Raw genomic sequence first — 27,496 nt, 5'->3', positions numbered from 1 at the left:
ATCGTTATTTCCATGGCAAGTGCTTGTCTGAGCTCCAATCCATGCTCCCCCGTCGCCAAGTTTTCACGAAAAACACCTGTCCAGCTGAAAACCCTGTCAATAATTTTCCCCACTATGCTTAAACTGAAACATAGATTCCATAAGCAGTTCTTTCTTAGAACTGCACGCATTTGGAACTCTCTTCCGTTCGTCTGTTTTCTAGTTGACTTGAATTTGGTTGTCTTCAAGTCCAACGAAAACAAATTCTTGATGAATCGTCACATTAAATAATCAAATTTACCTACTACTTGCGTCTACGAACGATTACTAAGAAATAATCCTATTGAATAACGTACACATAATAACCCTTATCCTCGAATGGCCTCCGGCATTTATAAGTGGTGACTCCTTTGTAAAAAAAATAAATATATATATATATATATACCGGACAAAACGGGGTACATCGTACATATATATATATATATATATATATATTTATATATATATATTTATATATATATATATTTATAATTATATATATATATATATATATATATATATATATATATATATATATATATATATTTATATATATAGTGCAAAATTTTGTTGAAAATTCAAAGACTCACGTTTTCTCCATGACCTTCGTTTATTTCCTGGATTGTTTTCTATTGCAGCTGTTTCATTGATAAGTAGGCAATTTCACGATTTATGTTTCCCTAAAAATATCCTGTCCCCATCAATTTCTTTAAATGTTTATCCATTATATTTTTACAACAAATATTTTTTATAATGCTGAACATTGTGCTTGTCTGAGCGCCTATCCATGGCCCCCCGTCGACAAGTTTTCACGAAAAACACCCGTCTAGCTGAAAACACTGTCAATAATTTTCCCCACTCATTAGCTATGCCTAAACCGAAACGTCGATTCCATAAACAAAGCTTCTTTCTTAGAACTGCATGCCTTTGGAACTATCTTCTGTTAGTCTGTTATATATATAAAGCTCAACGTCTCTGTGTGTCTGTCGGTACACAAATTACTTCTATATGATTTACTTTTATATTAAGATGACCACATACAATAACAGAGGAGTTATCAAGAGCAAAGATGGATTTGATCAAGTCACTCCCCACTACCGGGGCACGGCTCCGGGGAGAACCCCAGTGCACGGGCACTGCTTTTTTATATGGAGCTAGCAAAAATTGAAGGATAACTCACATGGGAAGGGAAAGGTTTTTACGAATAACAACTCTGATTCCCACCAATGGGAGCTGTGCCTTAAAAGGGAGGGGGGCATCATAACTGTGGAACCTTATGTACGCTTATGCCGTTTGATCTATTATAGTAGAATTACCAAATAAGGCAAGATAACTCATGGAGGCTTGGATGGATTACACCGCTCATTTTCCTAAATTGGTTGAGGGTTCAAGGGGTGTCATTTATAAACGGAAACCCTATGCACGCTCACGCACATTTGATGTTGAGCAATCGAACTTGAAATGATGACACAAACATAGAAGGAGTTACATCACTTACGCCCACCAACACCTCATGAAGGCAACCAAAATTAGTGTTCATAGCTTCGTGCGGATAAAGATTCCCACTACTGTCCCCTCATGTTCGTTTGAGGGGGTTTGCTTTGGTTTTGATGCCACGAAAGTTGTAATTTATCTCTATACACGCACATACTCTTTTCATAACCTTTTACACTTTCATAAATCAAAGTCTCTCTTTTTTTAAATAGGCGCCATCACTTATAAAGGCCCAGAGGCCACTTGAGGATAATGGTTGAGACGTGCACAGTATCAGAATCATAGTAATCGTAAGTAGTAGAGATTCAGTAAATTAGTTAAGAACGTGTTTGCATTGGCCTTGCAGACGGCCATATTGTAGTCAGCTTGAAAGCAGGCAAACGGAAGAGGTGTTCAACAGGCGTTCTAAGAAAAACTTTGTTCATTGAATCTACGTTTAGGTGTAAACCCCTATTATAACCCTATCAATGACGAGTAGTTGGTCTAGTATATATATATATATATATATATATATATGTATATATATATATATATATGAAGCTGAATGTCTGTGTGTGTATCTCTGTGTGTATCTGGTCACGAATAGGCTCCTATATGGTTGACTATTTTAAAAAGCTGATTACATATAATGATAGAAGATTATCTAGACACAGGAATGGGTATGTTTGATCTGGTAGAACGGTCATTCATTAAAATTGTGGGGTCTGCGTATCCGCCTGGTCCACAATATATGGAAATAAAAAAATTTAAAATTAAAAAAAAAAACGTTTACAAGTGTTTTTGATATATATGTACATAATAATATTTAATAGGTATGTTTTAACTTTAATAGCGATGGTATAATAAAATTATAGGGTCTCCCTCCGCGCCTGGCCTCCATAGAATGGAAATAGGCACAAACTTTAATAAAGACTGTTCACATCTATCTGCGTAATATACTTTGATAATTATGTTTTTGTTTGAATAAATATGGTATAATAAAATTATGGGGTGTTCGTTCGGACCTGACCTCCATAGAATGGAAATATTTCATAAAGTTTAACAAGGTTTTTTTTTTAATATAGATCCACAGAATATTGTTATAAGTGTTTCAGTGTGAACAGGCATGGTATAATAAATTATGGGTTTTATCTATTTTTTTTTTACTTTCATCATATTTTTCTTCGGTTTTGATACCCCCTTTTCATAACCTATCATACTTTCATAAATCAGAGTCCATTTTCTGTAGGCTGTTTTTGAACCCAGTCAACGACGGGTACTTTTTCTAGTATATATATATATATATATATATATATATATATATATATATATATATATATATATATATATATTTAGTAAAGAGATTTTCTAATTTGTTCGCATCATTTTTATTTACAAAGTTTTTCTTCGTCCCATTAGTGCATCTTCCAGTATTTAAGTCCGATCTCGTAATTGCACGTCTTTCGTTCTTATAATGTCCATTGTATTTACAAAAATAGGAAAATAATGAGCGAATGTGTATTTTTAGCTTCTTGTAAATTATGCTTCTCCGTTTTTAGCAAACACGTTGCTAAGAAATTTCGTGTAAGCAGAGGCCCTTTCATATTTTTATCCTTCTTTTTTTTAAATCAACTTTCTTTTTCTACTTCCCTCGTTCTTGCTCCTCAATTTTCTTCCCTTTCTCTCTCTTTTCTTTCTCGCATGTATATATATATATATATCGAGAGAGAGAGTGAGAGAGAAAGAGAGAGAGAAAGAGAGAGAGAGAGAGAGAGAGAGAAAATCATATACATATGTATAGATAGATATATATATATCGCTCCTCCGTTTTTATCCATTGTGTCTCGTCACGAGTAGTCTCCTATATGGTTGACTATTATACAAAACTGATCACATATAATGACAGATGTATCAAGACACAGGAATGGGTATGTTTGATCTGGCATAATGATGATTCAGTAAAATTGTGGGGTCTGCGTATGCGCCTGGTCCACAAAATATGGAAATAAAAATTTTAAATTAAAAAAACGTTTACAAGCGTTTTTAATATAGATGTATATAAGAATACTTTAATAAGTATGTTTTAGCTTAAATAGTTACGGTACAATATAATTGTGGTGTCTACGTTCGCGCCTAGCCTCCATAGAATGGAAATAAGCACAAAGTTTAACAAGGTTTTTTTTTTAATATAGATCGACAGAATATTGTGCTATGTGTTTCAGTGTGAACAGGTATGGTATAAAAGATTATAGGGTTTATCTATTTTATTTTTACTTTCATCATATTTTGCTTTGGTTTTGATATCCCCAGATTCGAAGCTATCTCTTTACAACACTTCCTTTTCATAACCTATCATACTTTTATAAATAAGAGTCAATTTTCTGTAGGCTGTTTTTGAACCCAGTCAACGACAGGTTCTTTTGCTAGTATATATATATATATATATATATATATATATACATATATATAATTGAAATTTTCTGTTAATGTGTATGTCTGTGTGTATACATTTCACTACCAAACTACTAAGCCAATTTTCAGTCTACAGACTCAAAATTTGATATATAGGGTAGTGAGATTTGGGAAAATCCTTTTAATCAGTTTTTGGCCAGAAATTTGGCTATCAAGGGGTCAAAATTAAACGCTTTAAACTTTGAACACTCTACCAAACTCCTCTGTCAATTGTGGGTCTGAGCACTTAAATTTTAGATGTAGGTTACTTGGACATGAATCAAACTTTGTAAATACATGTAAGCCCACAGCAATAAACGCTAAGGGGTCAAAACTGAGATCAAAGTTTTAAAAAATTTGACCTTTAAAAAATTACTCGGTCAATTTTGATCTAAACATTTAAAATTTAACATATAGTGTATTCAGACATAGAGCAAGCTTTTTAATCCGTTTTTAGCCGAAAATTTCGTCAAAGTTTAAAATATTTCACATTTGCGGTCTTTAGCAAGCTATTCTGCAAATCTTGCGTCTAAACATTTGACATTTTACATAAAGGGAATTCAAACATGCAGCAAGCTTTTTAATCAGTGTTTGGGTTAAATTTTGACTAACCTATCCAACTTTAAAATTTAGACGTAGCTTACTTGAGCATAAGTCAAACTTTTTAATACACACACATATCTATCTATATTTTTATATATAAATAAATATATATATATAACTACTTAATTTACTCACATAAAATTAATATACGAAAGTATAGATTTATGCGTAAACTTTAAGTATTTACTTCAAAAGTTCTCAATACGTAGGTAGAGCTAGTTAGTAATTAATAAAATAAATATGGCGATTAGGCTAAACTGAATATTCGACGCTTCATCCACTCTAGGACTCCTTAGCGCATAAGCCTGAGGAGTCCTAGAGTGGATGAAACGCTGAATATTCAGTGTAGCTTAATCGCCATATATATTTTATAAATTACTATATATATATATATATATATATATATATATATATATATATGTGTATATATATATATATATAGAGAGAGAGAGAGATATAGTAATTTATAAAATATATATGGCTTATGCGCATAAGCCTGAAGAGTCCTAGAGTTGATGAAACGCGGAATATTCAGTGTAGGTTAATCGCCATATATATTTAATAAATTACTAACTAACTCTACCTACGTATTGGGCACTTTTGAAGTAAATAATTAAAGTTTACGCATAAATCTATACTTTCGTATATTAATTTTATGTGAGTAAATTAAGTAGTTATATATATATATATATATATATATATATATATATATATATATATATGCACTTAAAGGTATAAACAGTATGTGGGACCGAGCGTAGCCAAGCTGACCAGCTAGTATATATATATATATATATATATATATATATATATATATATATATATATATATATGTATTTGTATGTATGTATGTATAAATATGTAAGTATATATATATATATATATATATATACTTTCAGAATAACATTAATATTATTATTTTTATTTTATTTTGTATTTATTTATTTTATTCATTTTTCATTTTATTTTTAATTTTAAATTTTTAATATTTAATTTTTAATTTTTTAATTTTTAATTTTTAATATCAGTTTAGATTGTCTTAATTTCATAGCTTGTCTGCTGAAAGCAGTTTTATTTTATTTTATAAACAATTCATAAGTTATTTTCGAGTGGAATTGAAAACTCATCCTCTATAATTATAAAATATTAAATATATTAAATTACACATTTATTAGTAAACAGATTCACCGGACCATATATATATATATATATATATATATATATATATATATATATATATATATATATATATATATATATATATATATATATATATATTTATATATATATATATATATATATATATATATATTGTAACGGACTCATTATATAACCAAAGAAAATAGCTACAGGAAAATGCCTACTTCGGACTATTACCTTGTGACAGCATTACTCAAACTACAGTTTGGATCACTTTACCACACTGCTCTGGAAGACATACACTTTGGATTTTACCATGCAATTTGGATGTGAATTTTTATATCCTTTTGATTAACTTCCTTTACTCTATGATATTTAAATACTAAAACAACTTTTAATTGTGATTTTCCATGTCTCACTGACATAACCAAAAAAGGTGTAACCCATTAAAACTATTTACTAATATTTTCTCCTCTGAAGATATGGTAGACATCGAAATCCTATAGAATAAGGAGTTATAATGTTTCAAATATATTCTTTGTCTTACATACAATAATATCTTTTCATTTGAAATTTAACCATTTCACGTCATGCATTTATAAATCTATTTAATGACTAAAATGTGATATATATATATATACATATATATATATATATATATATATATATATATATATATATATATATATCAGTGATGCGACGATTCTAATATTTTCCCGATTCCGATAAATTATGTGTCCAAACACTAATATATACATATATATATATATATATATATATATATATATATATATATATATATATATATATATATATATAATTCAAACACAGTAGTGTTTGAATATCGGCTTAATTGGTAGTTTTAGTCATTTATAACTTCTTTACGTTTCATCCTCACTCAGTTTCCGAGCTAATATCAAACAATCATTGCATCTATATAGCGAAAAAAAAAGTTATGATGAATTTAGTTGTATTCAAAATCGTAAAAAACGTAAATAGGTGAGTGACATTTTTTATGACTGGTTTCCATAGCAACCACGTCGCTTTAGCGACTAGTGTTTCTACTAATACACTGCTGTCGTGAAAAGAAAAGTAACACGTTAAACCGACACAATAAAGTATTAAAGGGAGATAATTAGGGATTTTGTTGAGCAGATGTACGCCGTACATTGTTATAACATATGTGTGTATTGCGGCATTATTTTTTTTCATTCAATTATACATTATATAATCAATTCTCCATTCTGTAATATTTTAAGTTATGAATTAATGTTATTTTTTACTAGAATATCCTGGGACATTCAAACGTACATTCCATGAACAAATGTTCTTTCTTAGAACTGCACGCCTGTGGTATTCTGTTCCGTCTGCCTGCTTCCCGCCTGACTACAACTTGGATGTATCCAAGTCCAACGTCAACTAATTCCTAATGGGCCGCCCTCTCAAGTAAACACTTCATTAAATCTCCACACTAATGTACTGTACTTGCAAAAACCCTTATCCCTGAGTGGCTTCTGGGCCTTGATAAGTGGTGACCACCGTGTAAAAAAAAACAAAAAAATCAGGTATTTTCATTTTCAGATTTTACAACTAGTCCTTTACTTTTCCATGTTTAATCTTAACCATAATACGTTTTATGGTGGCATGTTTCTATTGTAATATATATACATATATATATATATATATATATATATATATATGTGTGTGTGTGTGTGTGTGTTTTTGTGTGTGTGTGTGTGTGTGTTACATAAGGGAGGGAGAAGAAGAGGATTTGACTTGGACACTTTACTTGAGGGATACTGCTACCCTGGTGATGACGTGTCCATTTTACTAATGAAGAGAAGAAGTTTACGACGATGAGAGAGAGATATTACGAGTGTTAAGAGACGAGAGAACGGGACCCAAGATCCCTTAAACTGTTTGTCTAGTAGTTAGGACGCTTGTTGTGTATTAATGTGTTTGAATTAAAGAAGATTCATACCTGGCTCCGCTGCTCTGGGAGAGTCTTCAACTGGGTGGAGCTCTCTTGCTGTTTTCGCCGGAATACACAGGATGAAGACAGGTGTTGGGTTTTCAACCTTTTAATCTCCCAGGCATGATCTGCAGATGCCGCAATCGATGGTCTCCACTGTGTGTACCTATCACGTCCCACGTCTGGGGCGCGCATCTCCCCCCCCTTACTTAGGAGAGAACCATTTTAGACTTCTGCTCGGCTCGGCATTTTCTGAGAGACTCAACGTTTCACCAACTTTGCCACCTAGCATCACATGACATCCGGTTAGATGAAACGTCACTTCCTGCAACGTGGATTAACTACAAAATATCTCTCTGACCCCCTCTCACCCTCTCTCTCTCTCTCTCTCTCTCTCTCGATCTACTATCTAATAGATACACGGAGAGATAAAATAGAGAGAGTATGAAAGAGCCAGAGAGAGAGAGAGAGAGGACAGATGCTCTTTAACAAGTGTATCCCCCTCTCTCTCCCCTGTTTTGCATTTTCTATTTCTATTATTATTTTATTATGGCTATCAGAAGTAGAAGGTTTTGTATTTAAAGATAATTAAATAAAATAATAATTAAAAGAATTGTTTTTGGTATCGGAAAAAATGCACGTTTTTTTTTCCGATTCTTATACCCTGACAAGTGCCGATTTTTCCGATGTCCGATTCCGATTTGGATTAATCCTCTCTCTCTCTCACTCACACACACTCTCTCTCTCTCTCGCTCCCTCTCTCTCTCTCTCTTTCTCTCTCTCTCTTGATTGACATTTATCGATTTCCATTTTCCTTCTTCTTTTTCCCTGTGTCGGTCTCTTGATCTCCTCCTCTTCCTCTCTCTACTTCTCACTTTGACTTACTATAATAAGATGAGAGACAGTTATTGTTTTTCCACCGAGTATCGAAAATTATTACTCCTCTTTTTTCGCCTTTTTTTTGCGCTTTCACCCTCTCTCTATCCTTCCACCTATCTTTTACCTTTTCTCTCCAATTCTTCTAAGGATTTCTCTCCCTTATCCTCTATTCCCCTCGCCTCTCATTAGTATGTCTCTTTTTGTCTCTCAATCTCTCTGCCCTGATCCCTCTCTCTCTCTCTTTCTCTCTATCTCTCTCTCCCTCTCTCTTGCAACATGAAAACTTTTCATATTTTTTACCATTTACGTTTGCTTTTTTATTTCCTTATTTGCAGGCCACCTGGCGTTGCCAGATCATAAAATATGCATATTATATTTTATTTAATACAAATTCTTATTTATTATAAACAAAAACACCGTAGATATTAAACGTAACATTAAATTCCTTTAACAAAATGAAGTAAAAAAAAAAGTCAGGCGAGTATTATGCTCGTTTGTTTTTTTCTAAACAGTTCATTTCTTGAAAATGAATAATACTCGAGCTGAGATCGAAACCAAAACCTGAGGCACTGAGTCAAGTACGATAACAACTACACCAGATTGACAGGATGCTTATTGCGTTAAAAAAAACCCTACTTTTTTTATATAAGGAAGTTGTGATGTTTCTAAATCGCGCATGCGTAGTCGGGAAACAGTTGAAAACAGTTAAAAATCTGACGACTCACATTGACCTTTTTTTTTTTTACTTAGCGGCCCTTTTTCAGGATTAAAACGGATGAACGTTTTTTTCATATGTCTGAACCTTCTATATACTAAATTTCAAGTCTGTAGGTAAAAAATTGTTCTATATTTAGGTGGAAAATTGTTCTCAGACACAATCTCACTGATATATATATATATATATATATATATATATATATATATATATATATATATATTCTCTTGCTTGTTTATCCCCTCACTCTCTAGTTCTTTCTCTGTCTCTGTCTCTGTCTGTGTCCCTCTCTCTCTCTCTCTGTCTCTCTCTCTCTTTCTTTCTCTCTCTCTTTCTCTCTCTCCTTCTCTTTCTTTCTCTCTCTGTCTGTCTCTCTCTCTGTCTCTCTCTACCTCTCTTTCTCTCTCTTTCTCTCTCTCTCCGTCGCTCTCTCTCTTTATCGCTCTCTCTCTTTCTCTCTCTCCGTATCTCTTTCTTTCTCTCTCTGTAGAAAGGTGCGCAGTTGAGGGCGAAAGAATTAATGTTTTTAGCTGAGGTTTCGATATTTGTCGACTGAAGGGTCGAGCTCCTAAACGATATCAATCTCGTGAAAATCCGTCGCCTCTGTCGAAAGTTTTAAGCAGAGGATACTAAAAAGAGCTCTCGGTTGGTTTCAGTAAAAAAGCGGGGCAATGTTGGCAGCTGGTTTGGCTGCCCCATACCCGGCATTACAATCTTCAAAGGAAGAAAAATAAAAAAAACAAAAAAAAACATACATTTGAACAGACAGGTAAGATTTATATTATAGATGATTTTTTGAACTTTCTCCCACCCGTTTATTTCTCATTCTCTCTATTGCGTTGTTATTCTCACCCTTTCTGTTCATTTCATCTGTACTCATCACTTCTCTATTTCCATGCGCTTCCTCTTTCATCATTTCACTTTTTAACTTATCCTCACCCTCTCCGTCTTTCCTTTCTTTCTTTCTTTATTTCTCTTTATTACACCTGCCTTTGTCTTACTTTCTCTCCCCCTTTTCTGTTCTTTCTCTATTTCACTCACCCTGCGTTAGGCTAATTCTGGCTACATGCAATGATATTTTCCCCATTCTTTTCCGATTTATTTTCGCAACTCCAAAACAAAAGAATTAACCAATTACAGGGATGTGAATTCTACGTACGCATGCGCAAATCTATTTTTTTCTTTTTTTAGATTCTGAACTCGTCAAAATTCAGAAGTCCAAAACCGTTATCATGAATTACTGCGCAGACCAAAAATCATGTAGGCTGTTTTTGAAATAGAAACTAACTTTCACAAACGAAAAACCAAAAGTATTTATGTTATTACAGATGTTCACCAATCATAGAACCACGCAAATAAAACTCAGTATGATATTGCAACAAATGTAGACACTAAAGACAATGAGACGATGCAATAAACTAGTTACTCTATACTAAGTTATGGCAATGAACTATATTATTAAACCACACCAATAGAGCGATAACAATCCCTGGACTCATGATCTGTATTGTAATCTTCCAAGTATGTAAGTTATCGCTAATACATGTTAGTCTTAGGATAACTACGTTAACTAAGCTGTTAAATAAATAAAGTGCGCACAATCTGAGCCAGTGGATCTAAAAGGATGCAAGCAAAATAGTCAGCCACCTGCCTTTTATGGATGACTTCAAACTATATGCCAGCTCAGACGCTGGATTGACTCTTGCCGGTTTTACGTACTTTCTTCAAAGATATTCGAATGAAGTTTGGCCTCCTTCAGATAAAAAAAAACATCTAAAAAATAAAACTCTAACAAACTCCTTCGCCAATTCTGGGTCCAAACAGATAAAATGTAAGACGTGTGTTACTTGGACATGGACCAAGCTTTTAATTTAATTTAAGCCCAAAACGGTAACTTTAAAGAGGTCCAAAACTGACGTCAAAGTTTTACACCAATTTTCCTCTACCAAATTACTCAACCAATTTTGGGTAGAAACATTAGTATGTGGAGAGACTGTAAATTCAGGTATAGCTGACCATATCTGGAAAGAAAATAGAAAATCATCTACCATTATCAGACGAAGTAAAAATTATAGACAGAAAGGAACGGTGGAGAGTAAGACGACTGAAAGAAGCAGCACATATTCTGGGGAATAACCAAATGCTAAGTAGACCTAGTATAGAATTCAAACGATATGGGAACCAGTAATTATAAACAATAGGTAATATATACAAGTAATAAGTAAAAACATAATATATACAAATAATAAGTATAGAGATAGATATATATTAATATGCATTAATATATAGTAATAGTTAGTAATAAATAGTGATATTTACAACTAGAAATAAAAATAGTTTTAAGGCTCCTTAAATTCGTACTAGAATTGTCTGCAAGGACCTGTAAGAGTACTGGGGAAAATAAATCGTAAAAGTGATATTCTCCTGAAGGTTCAATCTTCAGTGTGGGCGACCTAAAAATACAATTCCGTCTAAATTTCCGAGTTCGACAAGATACAGCTGAAGAAGGTTATATCGACCGAAACGTTGTAAAAATCACACTCAAGATGAGAACAGTAGTCCGAGGAATAATAATACAACTAACTAATCGTCATCTAAAAAATGCACAAATGCCAAAAACATTTGAAACTTTGCATAAAGTGTATTCAGACATGGAGCAAGCTTTTTCATCGGTTTTTGGCTTAAACTTGGTCTGCCAAATGAATCAAATTTCAAAATTTTACCTTTGCGGTCTCTAGCAAACTAGTCGGTTTATTTTTAGTATAAACATTTAAAAGTTTATATAAAAGGTAATCAGACATACAGAAAGCTTTTTTAATTAGTTCTTGGGCGATATATATATATATATATATATATATATACATGCACATTGTTGTTGTGAACAACAAATAGGGCCCGAGCAAATCCAGGCTGAACTGCTAGTATCTATCTATTTATCTATCTACCTATCTACCTATATATATATATATATATATATATATATATATATATATATATATATAAAACTACTTCATTTACTCACATAATATTAATATACGAAAGTATAAATTTATGCGTAAACTTTAAGTATTTACTTCAAAAGTGCTCAATACGTAGATAGAGCTAGTTAGTAATTTACAAAATATATATGGCTATTAAGCTACACTGGATATTCCGCGTTTCATTCATTCTAGGATTCTTCAAGCTTATGGTGCATAAGCCTAAACAATCCTAGAGTGGATGAAACGCGGAATATTCAGTGTAGCTTAATCGCCATATATATTTTATAAATTATTTTATATATATATATATATATATATATATATATATATATATATATATATATATATATATATTACTTTTATCACGTAGTAACTATTAATTAATAATTAATATTTAAATAATAAAAAAGTAAAAAAAGAACGTCCTAAGATTTTGGCAATGAAAAATGTAAACAAAGGACAAATAACGTCTTTGAGTTTTATTTTGAACTCATTCCATTTGTGATTTTTTCCAAGGAATTCTACCTTTCGGATTATTTTGGACCATTTGGAACTTACCTGTTGGATTGTAAGTTTTTAATTCGACCGTGTTTGGATTTTACCATTCTTGGATTTTTTACCCTTCACCGGATTATCCATTCATGTGAAGTCTTTTTATCATTTTTTCTTTTACCTCCTATGTCCCTTACCTCACCTTTTTTTTACCAAGTAAGATCTGTGACTTACTTGTGGTTTCATTAAATACCTTTACATGCAAAATCCGATCCCGCATTTTGCTAATTCCTGCCCTCTTATGAGAAGGAGAGTATTTCTTCGAACTTCCACGGATTAAGGACTATCCACTTATCTTGTGCTTCCTTTTTTAAAATAAAATGTTTTTAACTCTTTTTCAAGATGTTTTTTTTAACATGTTTTATTAATCATTTGTTCATATTATAAGCTCTATTTCCTTTTCGGTTTTATTGAGCGTTTACATCTGGTTGAGATTATTACCATTTTGATTACCTTGGTAAACTTATTGTAATTTATATATATATATATATATATATATATATATATATATATATATATATATATATATTAAGTAATGTGATTGATAATTTAAAATTGAAAGATCAAATTTTAATTAAATTAAAAATCCGTTTCATAAGAAGGAACAACAACAAAGTCAATTATCTGTACGATCGTTTCGGAAAACAATGCTTTTTATTGTGGTATACATCAAGTTATGTACAATAATTATATATAGTTTCTAAAAGACACCATAAATAAACCTAGCATTAAAATTCAATAAAAACCCTTCAAAATTTGCTGATGAGGAGACCTTGCTTATCAAAAAACTATATATAATTATTGTACATAACTTGATGTATACCACAATAAAAAGCATTGTTTTCCGAAACGATCGTACAGATAATTGATTTTGTTGTTGTTCCTTCTTATGAAACGGATTTTTTATTTAATTAAAATTTGATTTTTAAATTTTAAATTATCAATCACATTACTTAATATTGAATTAGCTCTAGTACATTTAACTATCGAGCTTATTATATATCTAAATTACAACGAGAACTTTCTATTTCCTGTATTTTAATTAAACTAGTAATTTCACTGTTACATTAAAATACACTCAGCTCTTTAGACTATATATATATATATATATATATATATATATATATATAATTCAAACACGGTAGTATCTGAATATATGCTTAAGTGGTAGTGTTTATATACAAGACAAGTTTAGGTTCATTAATAGGCAATACGTTTAACATATATATACATCTTATCTATCTATCTATATATCTATATATCTATATATAAAAGATAAATGTGTGTGTCTGTGTGTGTACATTTCCATAAGCAATAACTCTGTCAATTTTAAGTCTACAGACTCGAAATTGATTACACATGGTACTGAGATTTGGGAAAATCGATGTGACCGGATTTAGGCCAGAAATTGGACGACTAAGGGTTCAAAGTTTAACGATTTGACTTTTGAGAACTCTACCAAACTTCTCCGACAAATTTTGGTCTAAACTCTTTAAATTTTAGATATAGGTTTCTTGGACATAAACCTAACTTAATAACTCGATTTGAGCCCAAAACCATGAATTAGGAGTAAAAGTTTAAAAAATCGAAAGTTTAAAAAATTGACTTTTTTTTTTTTTTGCTCAGCACACACCTCCAAGCACCCGGACAACGCCGGGCTAAAATGCTAGTATATATATATATATATATATATATATATATATATATATATATATATATATATATATATATATATATATATATTTTACGAAACTTCTACACAAGAAATTTCCCTATTCCCAATGCAATAAAAGCTATGGTGGTTCGATCTCCTGAGCAAGGATCTGTATGTGATCTCCCTAAATCTGGTATACCCCGTACGGCAAGAAGTGATGAGAATCGTCAGAGATTAGCAGAGAGTGTGGCAGAGGATCTCTCGATCAATGTGGTTCCGGCAGGACGGTGCTAACGGCACATACGGTACGAGAAACATTAAATCTGCTCCAGGACATATTCGGCAACCAAATAATTTCTCGTGGCTGTGAGATAAATTGGCCAACCCGCTCGCCAGATCTCACATGTGCAGATTTCTTCCTTTGGGATAACCTCAAAGAGCGAGTATACGCAAACAAACCAGCCACAATAAATGCCCTTTAAAACAATATAGAGGAGGAAATTAGGGCCATAAGGTCTGAAACATTATGTGATGCGCTGGACAAAATCCTGCAAAGAACACAAGAGTATGAAAATGAAAATGGTGGACATTTGAATAGCATCATTTTTTCATAACTAAAATTAGACCTTGTGAAAAACCTACCCTAGATTAAGTTGTGTAAATAAAATAAGAATAAGTAAACTATGATATGTTACTATATCTCAAAAATCATGGAAAGGCTCATCTACCTTCATATGTGAATTGGTAAGCATAACTTAAATAATAAATTAAAAAACCCTCAGCTTCTTTTGGGATATCCTATAGATATAATAATTTTAGAGTAATAATAAATGATAAAAGTAATAGAACTACGAAGTTATTAAATATATGAGAATAAAAACAGGAGAATAAAGTGGATAAAAAAATATAATTACCAAAATATGAAGTTATAAAAAGCCAAGTGAAGAAAAGAAAGGAAATAAAATAAGAAAAGAAATAAAATAAAAATACGACAACAAAGAAAAAAATAGCAGTAGACAGTTCTTGAAAGCAGAGAAGTGGGGATGTTTTGCAAAATTATTTGGGGGGGGGCATTGCTGAGTACAAAGCTATATCAATATTTTTTTAACAATTATTAATGAATAGAAGTGCATCTGTTAGAAATGCAGCCCCCGTTCAGTAAACAAAAACGTGATTCAAAGAAAACTTGTTGCTGTTGTTGGTGGAATTTTTTGTAATTTTGCAAGATATTTAAACCGGAACGAGAATATAATGAATGGACATTACCTCACTTTTTCGGGAGAAAAATCGTTTAAAACGGCAGCAAATTTCAGGATGTAGTTTTTGATTCCAAGTTTCTTATGTCCTGATTGAAAATACGTTGATCCTTAGTTGTGTGAATGGGCCCTAGTCACAGGTCACGAAATGTGACGTTTACGGGTCAACGCCAACCAGTGGTGAACCCTCTGCGATTCCTTAATATGGATGCCGTGTCACATACGCGTCGTGATCGTCCTTCACAGGGAATTCTCCACAAGTTCTCTCGGCGCAGCAGGATCTGATCGGTAGAGTTACTCAATGCCAATCTCACCGTCGGGTTGATATGCCGTGTTATGCTGGAAGGAAATTGATTTTCATGCACACCAAAGAAAGGAAGACTCAGGTATCTCTAATCTATTTGGTTGATTCAAATTCGGTTATTTTCAAATATGATATACATTTATATTCAGTGGTTGATCTTCAAAAAAACACTACTGTGTCCCAATTAGATTTAATTACTTTCAGTTTTGGCGGTAGCGATGGACGGTAGAGAAGGGTGTGTCGACGACTCTTCGATTAGGATCAGATTCGCTCAAAACCCAGCTTCAACTCTCTCCAAATGACTGATTTTGGCCCGGGGATTCGCTTTTGTACAGAGGTGATGGGTTAGGCCGACCTGCCGCCTTGACTAATCACCGCTGGTTGTGTCATCTCCCGATTTTTAGCGTGTGTGCCTACGATCTGCGAACGCTTACAATTATATTTCTCATGATCAGGAGAGAAACGAAATTATATTTCGTTAAGTTTCTCTAAACGACATCAAACTGTCACTTTTCCACCAAACAATAAAATGTATATGTCGGTTTCACAAAAATAATCAAATTCATAACTTAACTCTTCCTTTCAACAAGGGCGGTCGCCATTGGCCTGGCACGCAATAATGCTTCTGTCAGTGGAGGATAAACCCTTCACGACTGAGACAATTTTTATTTTTGTTCCTTTTCTCCACATTAAAAAACGACCCTAGTGTGTAACTCTGTCCCGTGGGGAGGCATTGTACCTATTTACTATGCCTCCCCACGGGACAGAGTTAGACACCAGGGTCGTTTTTTAACGTGGAGAAAAGGTACAAAAATAAGAATTGTCTCAGTCGTGGAGGATTTCTCCTCCACCGAAAGAGAACAAGAAATAGAAGTGCAGCATCTGAAGAACAGATGGTATTTATTTGCTCCCCCACCGAGCAAATTAGGCACAAGGCCGATTTTTAATGTGAGGAGTGAAGGGGAAATGGGGACCAACTCCCCGGGGAGTAGGGGAGTTGGATAGTGACAATTGGTATGAAGGGTTGCCCCTACATTGACCAAGGTCTTATAGGTGAGGTTGCCCACACATATGGTCTTTGCTAGCAGTATCTGCCGGAACAGATGGTGTTTATTTGCTCCCCCACTGAGCAAATTAGGCACAAGGCCGTTTTTAATGTGAGGTTAAAACCAGCTCCCCTTAAAGTAGGCAAAAAGGGGGCACTCTGGTTACAAAAAAAAATAATTGTCCCAGTATAGAGGGTTTCCTCTCCATTGACCGGCACAAATTATCTTAAGTGCAGCATCTGCCGGAACAGATACTACACTTTGATCTTGTTTATATATTTTATTGAGAAAGAAAAAATTGAACATAAAAAACGTACAACACTTTGATCTTGACCAAAAGGCCAAGTAAGGCATTGTAAATAGGAACAATTAACACAAGCATAGTTGCCCGGCATTCGTCAGTGTTTGGGGAGTCTTAACCTCACCCCAATGGTCAGCTCTGTCCCTCCCGGGAGCGGTTACACCACAGTTGATCATGGAAGTAGTCCTGGTTTTTATTTGTATATCCCCTAAAAATCAAAGTAATGTAATAATTACGTCAAGGAGTGATTCTCGGTCATGGATAAGCGGAAACAAAAATATTGGGAATAAAATCTAACACTGTTCAAACTGAAGCAAAGAAAATACGTAGTTGGAGACCCATGTTTAAAGATAGAGGACTATAAACTCTCAGTAGCTGAGTGAAAATGAAAAACAAGGAGATTAGGGAGAAGGAGTAGGGGTAAGAGTGCGCTTAAAGTCACTGGTAAAGGAAGGCGATAGATCTTAAAGTTGAGGCTAGTTTTTAACAAAAAATATTTAGTGCAGAAAAATAAAATGAAATAAAAATAAAATAAAAACAAGCTCGAAATAAAAGTTGAAAAAATGCTAAAGCGTCTATTTCAAAGTAATGACGAGTTGGTAAGTTAGAACGACAAGATGGCCGACATTCAAACATTCAATTGGGAAGTCTCGATAGTCACTTCAATCATGAAAACAAAACAAACTACAGATAGACATTTATACTTGTCGGCCATTTTTTTTAACTGTGTATTTCGATATTATTTGTTTGTTTCGAATTGGGTACGGACAATTAATTGCTGCTTCGGTAGGGGGGGGCATGTTTTTTAACGCTGTTAATCATACTAACTTTTTCGACAAGATGGCCGATATTCAAACATTCAACTGGGAAGTCTCGATAGTCACTTCAATCATGAAAACAAAAAAAACTACAGATAGACATTTATACTTGTCGGCCATGTTTTTTAACTGTGTAATTCGATATTACTTGTTTGTTTCGAATTGGGTACGGACAATTAATGGCTGCTTCGGTAGGGGGGCATGGTTTTTAACGTCGTTAATCATAATAACTTTTTCGACAATATGGCCGACATTCAAACATTCAACTGGGAAGTCTCGATAGTCACTTCAATCATGAAAACAAAACAAACTACAGATAGACATTTATACTTGTCGGCCATGTTTTTTAACTGTGTAATTCGATATTACTTGTTTGTTTCGAATTGGGTACGGACAATTAATTGCTGCTTCGGTAGGGGGGCATGTTTTTTAACGCTGTTAATCATACTAACTTTTTCGACAATATGGCCGACATTCAAACATTCAACTGGGAAGTCTCGATAGTCACTTCAATCATGAAAACAAAACAAACTACAGATAGACATTTATACTTGTCGGCCATGTTTTTTAACTGTGTATTTCGATATTACTTGTTTGTTTCGAATTGGGTACGGACAATTAATGGCTGCTTCGGTAGGGGGGGCATGGTTTTTAACACCGTTAATCATAATACCTTTTTAAATTTTCGAGTACTTTTTTATTGTTTTTAAAGATTATAGTTTAAAGTTAATTTCTCAAACAAAAAAAGTGTGTGAAATAAAAAAAAATAGATGGAATAATTTTATCTCAACTCTGAAAAACCCTAGATATCACGTAAAAATTCATTATGACAAAAATCGCGTTTACATTTTTTCTGGCAAGAAAAATATAAGTTTTCTGGAATTATTTCCAAGCTAAGTATTAAGTTAAAGTCTTAAGATAATGAATTAATAAAATAAACGTATTATTATCGAGATTTTTTTTCTTTTTTCATCGCTTATATCTGTGGTCAGGAGTAGTAGCTGTGGAAATTCTCTAATTAAAAATATATCACGTTAGAATGGGCCAAATCTATTAAGATTTAATGTTGAATTTGTGTAAGGAGATAGCAGTTATATGGGTATGTTTGTAGGGGAAGGTTAAATACTAGAATGGTTGGGGCCAGTAAGATATTAGTGTGGAATTTTGAGAGGAAACGGAGGTTATTTTAAAATTCTGGAACTCAATTTTCAGATGTCTGAAAAGTCAGATGAAATAATGCTTCTTGTATGTTTTAATTTTAATTATTTATTCGTCAATATTTCCTTCGTTGGTTTGATAGTGTCGAATTGATCCGTCCGTTTTATTTCTTGCTTGAGTTGATTGTATTTTTGTATTTTACTTTTGGGTTGAGTTGATTGTAGGCTTTTTGGAGATTAATAACATTCTAAATTGTGGGAGACATAAAAATACTATAAACAGACCTTCTTATATATATATATATATATATATATATATATATATATATATATATATATATGTATATATATATATATATACACACATACATGTGTGTGTGTGTGCGTGCGTGTGCGGTGTGTGTGTGTTCAGGAAGAGGAGTATAAGAGTGGGATGGAGAGTAAGATCAGAAAAAAAATCGATTAATATCCTACAAAATCACAATTGATCAACTTCCGATGATTGAAAAATGATATGTCTATTTTTTTATTTCCAAAACAATGGTGGTCGTCGAGAAATCATCGATTAAAGATCATGTTGGATGCTGTAAAAAAAAAACAACAAAAACCGATCGAATGAGTTGCGCAAACGCAGGAAAATTATTAAACACTCCTATAGATTAGATGTTGCTTAGACACCCATCAACCACACATATACATATATACATACATAATCTATATATGTATGTGTGTATGTATATAGTTATATAAGTGCATACGGCTATGCATATGTGTGTGTTTATCTATGTATCTATCTATCTATGTATCTATATCTATCTATCTATCTATCTATATATATATATATATATATATATATATATATATATATATATACAACAAGACAGGGCTACCTTCAGTCTTGACAGACAATAGCTACCAACTGTGTGGGTGCTTGCGCATGAAAGTTTTGTGGCAAGTGTTGCGCAATCTCCAACCACACCTCGTCTGAGTAAACATTGATAAATACCAGTCGCAAGTTGAGGTTCAGGACGACTGGAAGCCATGCCGAGATAAGCGGAAAGTACTTACAGTGCTTAGAACTCCCAAAAGGTCACCCATCAGGTAGCCGTATAGAAAGAGGCGTACACACACACACACACACACACATATATATATATATATATATATATATATATATATATATATATATATATATATATATATATATATATATATATATACATATATATATTATACTGTTAGTAGAATTTTTCATTAACTCATAAGAACAACACAATATGTCATTTCAAAGAGTGCTCAATGCATGAAACAGAGCAATATATTGATTGTTGGAGAGCTATTCGCTACACATTAGCAAACGTGTTTCAATGACCCCCTAGCAGGGAAAATCATCTCATCAGGACAAAAACCATCCACCGGTGATTTTCCCTGCTAGGGGGTCATTGAAACACGTTTGCTAATGTGTAGCCAATAGCTCTCCAACAATCAATCAATATATATATATATATATATATATATATATATATATATATGTATATATATCACGTGTGGACGTGGGTTTGTCGTGTATACACACACACACACACACACACACACACATATATATATATATATATGTGTGTGTGTGTGTGTGTGTGTGTGTGTGTGAAAACAATAGGAGTGGGATATGAGGTCACAGAACTATATATTGGTGGACATAGATTGGTTCATTTATTCAATAAGGGAATACAATCGATTAGTTGGGGGATAGAAGAGTAGAGAAGATGCTAGGTAACATAGTGGGGATGCAGCGTCTTGCGTTGGATTCATTGTAGGCACAACGAAACCGAAATGCATTCAGGTGGATTCATTGTAGGCACCGTCAAAAATGGCCTAAAAATCAAGTTGTTATTGTTTTTTAAAACGAAATTACATTTATTAAAATCCATTATTTCTGAGTAACTTTTTTTTTCCAGAAAGATAAAACCCTGAATTGTATCATATAGAAAACAGAATAATGTAAAACTTTTCCTACTATTTTTAATTAAATTTCAAATGTTAAATTTTCCCCAAAAGTTAACAATTGACATTTTTTGTCTTGCACAAAAAAAGTACATAAATATTTAAAAAAAAAAAAGGTTTTTGAAATAATTAATTTATTTATTTGTTGTCTAACTAAGATTTAGGATGATTTTCTAAGAGAATATGCAAAAATATTATAATATAAGTACATGAATTTCAAATAATTCCACTTATTCATATAGGCAACCAGTTACTTCGCGTCGATCTAGAGTCTAGATCGACACTGTTTACGTTTGCATTTGATAAAAAGCAAACTATGGAAGACCAAACAGGCCAAAAAAATCTTATTTTTCAGTGACGAAAATTTCAATGTATTATTAAGCTGAGGCTGGCCAGTGCCACATTGGTGACCATTTGTATGAGTTTGGTTTTTAATGTGTATGTGTGTGGGGGCCAGGCTCTCCAAAATGGGGGGGGGCAATTTAAAGCAGAATAAAAAAAAATATTTCAGCGCGTTTAGTCGACCGTAGTCGAAAGGCGGCAAACGTTTTCAAACGGGATCGAAAAAATGATGCTATTTTTAACACAAAGGGCACAATATTTATCGATTTTTTTTTGTATCGATTCTTCAAAGCATGCCCTGTTTAATAATGGTCATGCATTATTCGGCTCGCTAAAAAAAAGTGTTAATTTATTTATCAAAGATTTAAAAATGGCTTTTTTCGTATAAATATTAAATTTTTTTTTTTTTTTTTTGCTTAACTTAAATTAATTATTTTAATTAACATATTCACCGAATTTCACATTTAAAAACTCAAAAGCGGGATAATTAAACACAATCGAAGTTCTGATATTCAGACGTCAAAATAAGGTATGCAAACAATTTTTTTTTAATCTATAATTCTGTCCCTTACAACAACACAATATGTTGTGTTCAGTTTCAGATGATTATTTTAAGCATATTTGTATACTCTCAAAACAAGGGGGGGTTGTAAGCATAAAATATATATATATATATAAATATCGTTTATGAAAAATAAGTACACTATTATAAAGTTCATTCTTCTCTTAATAATCGCTGAAAATTTCGTATTGATCGGATAATTACCTGATTTTTGGTAGAATTTTAAAAAGACGGTCCATCAAAAAGTACTGAGTCCCCCCCCCCAGTTTTGGCGGTGCCTAATTCATTGGGAACGAAATAGCTGTAAACTTTGGATTTTTGTAATATCTTCCATTTTAATGAGAAGTTTATTTTGTTAAGTTTCAGATTTCTTACTAGGTTAGATAGGGTAGTCTTTGTTATAGTGGTCTCTCTAGAGAATGATTGTAGCGTGTTCGCAGTTCTGGTCTTTATCGGGAAGGAAGATAATCCTATGTAGGTGTGTATTTTTGGTTTTGTGTGTGGTGTATCTTGATTTACCTGGGGATAAATTGAGTTTCTATGTTCTGGCACACTATCGCCTATTCCTATCGGTTGTGTGATAGGTTGTACAGTTAGTGTGTTATAAAGTGTTGCGTTATGTGGATCCTCTCTGGAATAACTAGTTCTATGGGCTGTGGCTATCTGGTTGCTTGGTGTCGTGTTAGATGGAACGTCGGTTGCTTCTCACCAGAAGAGTAAAGAAGAAGCTATGTAACATAGTAAGGATGCGACGTCTAGGGTTGGATTCATTAGATACGAAACAGATCAAAACAAATTAAAATTATAGATGACGTTGGGAGGAGTTGAATTCTAAATAAAGGAAGAGCGTATTATATATAGTGTAATGCAGAAAGGTGTATAGAGTCTTTATCATAGTCTTAAGTGTATCTTGTATATGTTTTAGGGTTAAAGTTGGGATTTACCTGAATGTGTGGTGGTTCTAATTTAACAGCGTGTAAGGTGTCTATTATCTATGGAGGAGCATTTTTTTACAGATGAAAGCGAAATCTCAACAACACTATGAATTAGAAATGCAAAAATATTTTCATGTATATTCATATTTTATGAACGTATAAGACGATATATATATATATATATATAAATATAATATATATAAATACATTTATATATATGCATGCACACATATATATGTCTATATATATATATTTATATATATATATATTATAGTCGAATTAATATATATTGTTTATTGTATATATAAAAAAATGTACGCAGTTAGCCTCAGAAAAAGGTAATATTTTATTACAATTTACATATGTATGTTTATATTTTTAATATATTTGTGCTTGTCTCTATTTATTGCAACATATATGCATATATATACATATATATATATATATATATACATTCGCATATATACACACACAAATATATATGAACGTGTTTGTATGCATATAAATATATGTTTATACGTTTATGCATATGCTTGTGTCATTTAATAGATTTTTTGTAACAACTGAATCGTCCAATTTGTGTTTCTATTCAGAGACAATGCGGAGGGTCCTCAGGCCATCTTACTAATTTAACAACTCTCGCTTTACTTTCCGTTGAATTCTATGAAATTTATAATGATTTATACATGTTTAGCATATTTCAGCAATTTCAATCCATTGTCCTTTCCTTTTTTTGCTTATTACCTATCTATCTGTATATATATATATATATATATATATATATATATATATATATATATATATATATATATATATGATTGCAGCGTCTTGACAGACGAGTGCCACTCCCTCAGACACTTAAATCCATGAGCCCCAAAAGGACTTCCATCGCCACAGGACCATTTTAATAGACAAATGCCTGAGGGAGTATCTATACACAGATGATGTTACAGAGTCTTAGCTTTAACGACAGCTAAGTCTCTCTCAAGGATCAAAATGTTGATATCCAGCGAAAAGCCAGAGCAAGATAGCCAGCAACAAGCTAAATTTCAGACCAGCTTAATGCGGATACAGGTCTTCCACTTTATGTTTTTTTTAAATCAGAGATTTGCTCCTCCTAGGAAGGTTGCCTCCACCAGGGCATAGGGGAGCCCTCTCCACCCCAACACACACATACATACACACAAAACACACGGTGCTAGTTGGCCGTTGACCCCGAAAAAGGGTTCATTCGCCCTTTGGAAGGTCTTGTTTTTAATCCTTCAGGGAGACTAGCAACCCTCCTCACCAAACAAGTCTGGAGAGGGAACCAGTTTAGTCGCCGTTGACCCGACCATGAGGCAGGTAGTACTGGGTTACATGGTACCAGTAGCATATGACATGACCTGACATATATATATATAAATCAATAGAAAAAAGGCTTAGCACAAACTCATCTAACTCCAGCATTTTTAACCTACACAAACCCTTCTTTGAAAATGCTTTAAAGGAATCTGGATATTCCAACCCTAATATTACATACTTGGACCCTAATAAACCCAACAATACAAATAGGAATAACAGATCCCGCAAAGTCCTCTGGTTTAACCCTCCCTATAATAATATGATAAAAACTAAATTAGGTAAAAAATTCTTCATGCTTCTTAATCACCACTTCCCCCCTAGTAATATTCTACATAAAATTTTTAATAAGAACACTATTAAGCTTAGCTACAGTTGCACAAATAATCTAGAAAATAAAATTAAAAAACACAACAATAAAATACTAAATAACCACAACTATAATAACAATGGTCAAAATAATTGTAACTGCCTTAACAAACCCCAATGCCCGCTCCAGCAAAATTGTCTCTCAACAAATGTGGTTTACAAAGCAACTATTGCCCCTGCTGAAGACCCACAAAACAAAAAATTTTACATTGGCCTTTCAAGCACCACGTTCAAAGACAGATTTAGAGTGCATAAATGCTCCCTAAATAACCCCAACCACCCAAATAGTACTTCATTAACTAACCACTATCTACTACTTACCCGAAACAACCTCACCCCAATTATTAGCTGGGAAATTCTTAATAGAGCTAGTACCTGTAAATCACTAAACTCCCCATGTTATTTATGCTTAACTGAAAAATTACTGATTACTAATTTTAGAGATAGAGATAAACTTCTAAATAAAAAAACTGAAACCTCACTTAATTGTAAACATTATAAATCCCACCTCTTAAGCAACTTCTCACCCTTCTAATAATAACTATAACCCACCCCTAAAATCTAACACTAACGAATTACACACACCCTATTTACAACCTAAACTATATAGTCCCCCATTCATTTTAAAAGAACCCCTCCACAGAACCCCCACCTATTTATCCCACCATTTTTTAGCTACATCTCTCTTTACCAAACTCATTTTTGTACCCCCCCCTTTGCCTTAATCACTCCTTATGTCATTATTTAAAGGTTCTCGCCCCATAGTCTCTTATTGGCTATTTCCATAATCAGGTCTCGATTTCTATTATTTCAATTACGTACTTATCACAATTGGTATCCTTCGACTTGCCTCTCGGTCTATTATCTACTTGTTAACAACTAATCATTTACTTACCTTCTATTTTAATTAATTATTTAATTTACCATCTACATATAACATATATAATACGCTTTTCTCTTATATTTACCTCTTACTAATTCTTTCAATAATAATTATCATATTTTTTAACACGAAGCTTATTTACATATTTTTCGTATTTGTGTTTGTACATATACTCAAGCACATGCTTCTCCCCCATTGATGTGTGTATTTTTTACATGTGTACTCATGTGTATGTATTTGTGTGTTTTTGTTATCTACTTACTATCTACATTTTATTAATAATTATATTAATTTTTATTATTTAATTAACTTACTTATATCCTTAGTTTTTTTACTTTATTAAATAAACCTATAACGTATAATTCACCTATTTACCCTTCTATTTCTCATTTCTTTCTTCCAACTTAACGCCCGACAATTCAAAAAACTATAAATAATAAATTAAAAACAAAAAATTAATTTTTTCAATTTCTCCCTGCCCAGCTAATTTATATATATATATATATGTGTATATATATGTGCACATGTATATATATGTGTGTGTGTGCGTGTGTATGTGTGTGTGTTTGTATATGTATGTATATGTGTGTGTATGTATGTATTTATATGTGTGTATATATATGTGTGTGTGTATATGTATGTATATATATGTATTTGTGTTTGTACGTATCTTCTATATGTGTGTATATGTATGTGTTTTTTTTTTATATATATTTGTATTTGGTTACGTATCTTCTACATGTATTTTTGTGTGTGTGTTTTTCTGTGTGTATGTGTTTTATTCACTTATTATAAATATCTCCCTAATAATTTTATGAATTTTATTATTTGATTAACTTACTGATATTCTTACCTATTTCTATATTAGTAAAATAAACTTGTAACTTATAATTCATTAATTTATATTTTTCTCTTTCTCTCTTTCCTTCAACTACAACGCCTGAAAATTTAAAAATTATTTATAAAATATTTTTCAATTCCCCCCCCCTCCCAGCTAATTTATATTTATATGTATATATATGTATGTATATGTATATGTATATATGTATGTATGTGTAAGTGTTTGCATCTGGATGTATGTGTACTTGCATATATGTTTATATATGTATATATGCGTGTATTTTTACGTATCTGTGTATGTGTACATATATATATATGTGTTTGTATATGTATGTTTGTATATGTGTATATGTATATATATATATATATGTATATATATATATATATATATATATATGTATGTGTGATCACGCATGTGCTTTTCCCCCATTTACGTATGTGCATTTGCTGTACATATTTATGCGTGTGCTTATATTTGTGTGTTACTTATTAAAAATGTTTTTTTTTTCTATTATTTAAGTTACTTACTTAAGCCTTCACCTATTTTATTTTATTTCACTAAAATAAACCTGTAACGTATAATTTCTACCTGCCCGGCTATTTATTTATATATATATTATATTTAATTATATATATCATTACACTATCAAAATAAACCTGTAAAGTATAATTCATTAACTTATTTTCCTTTTCTTTTTCTTTCCATTTTATAAACAATAAATATCTTTCAATCTCTCCCCGCCCGGCTAAATTACTTTAAACCCCATTTTCAACCCGTTCCTTCACCTATTTTATTTTATTTTATTAAAATAAACCTGTAACGTATTATTTCTACCTGCCCGGCTAATTTATTTATTATATTTAATTATATATATCATCACACTATTAAAATAAACCTGTAAA

The sequence above is a fragment of the Euprymna scolopes genome, chromosome 34, assembly GCF_053919585.1.
Source record: "Euprymna scolopes isolate OS-2025 chromosome 34, ASM5391958v1, whole genome shotgun sequence".
NCBI lineage: Eukaryota > Metazoa > Mollusca > Cephalopoda > Sepiida > Sepiolidae > Euprymna > Euprymna scolopes.
This window is presented reverse-complemented; position numbering follows the sequence as displayed.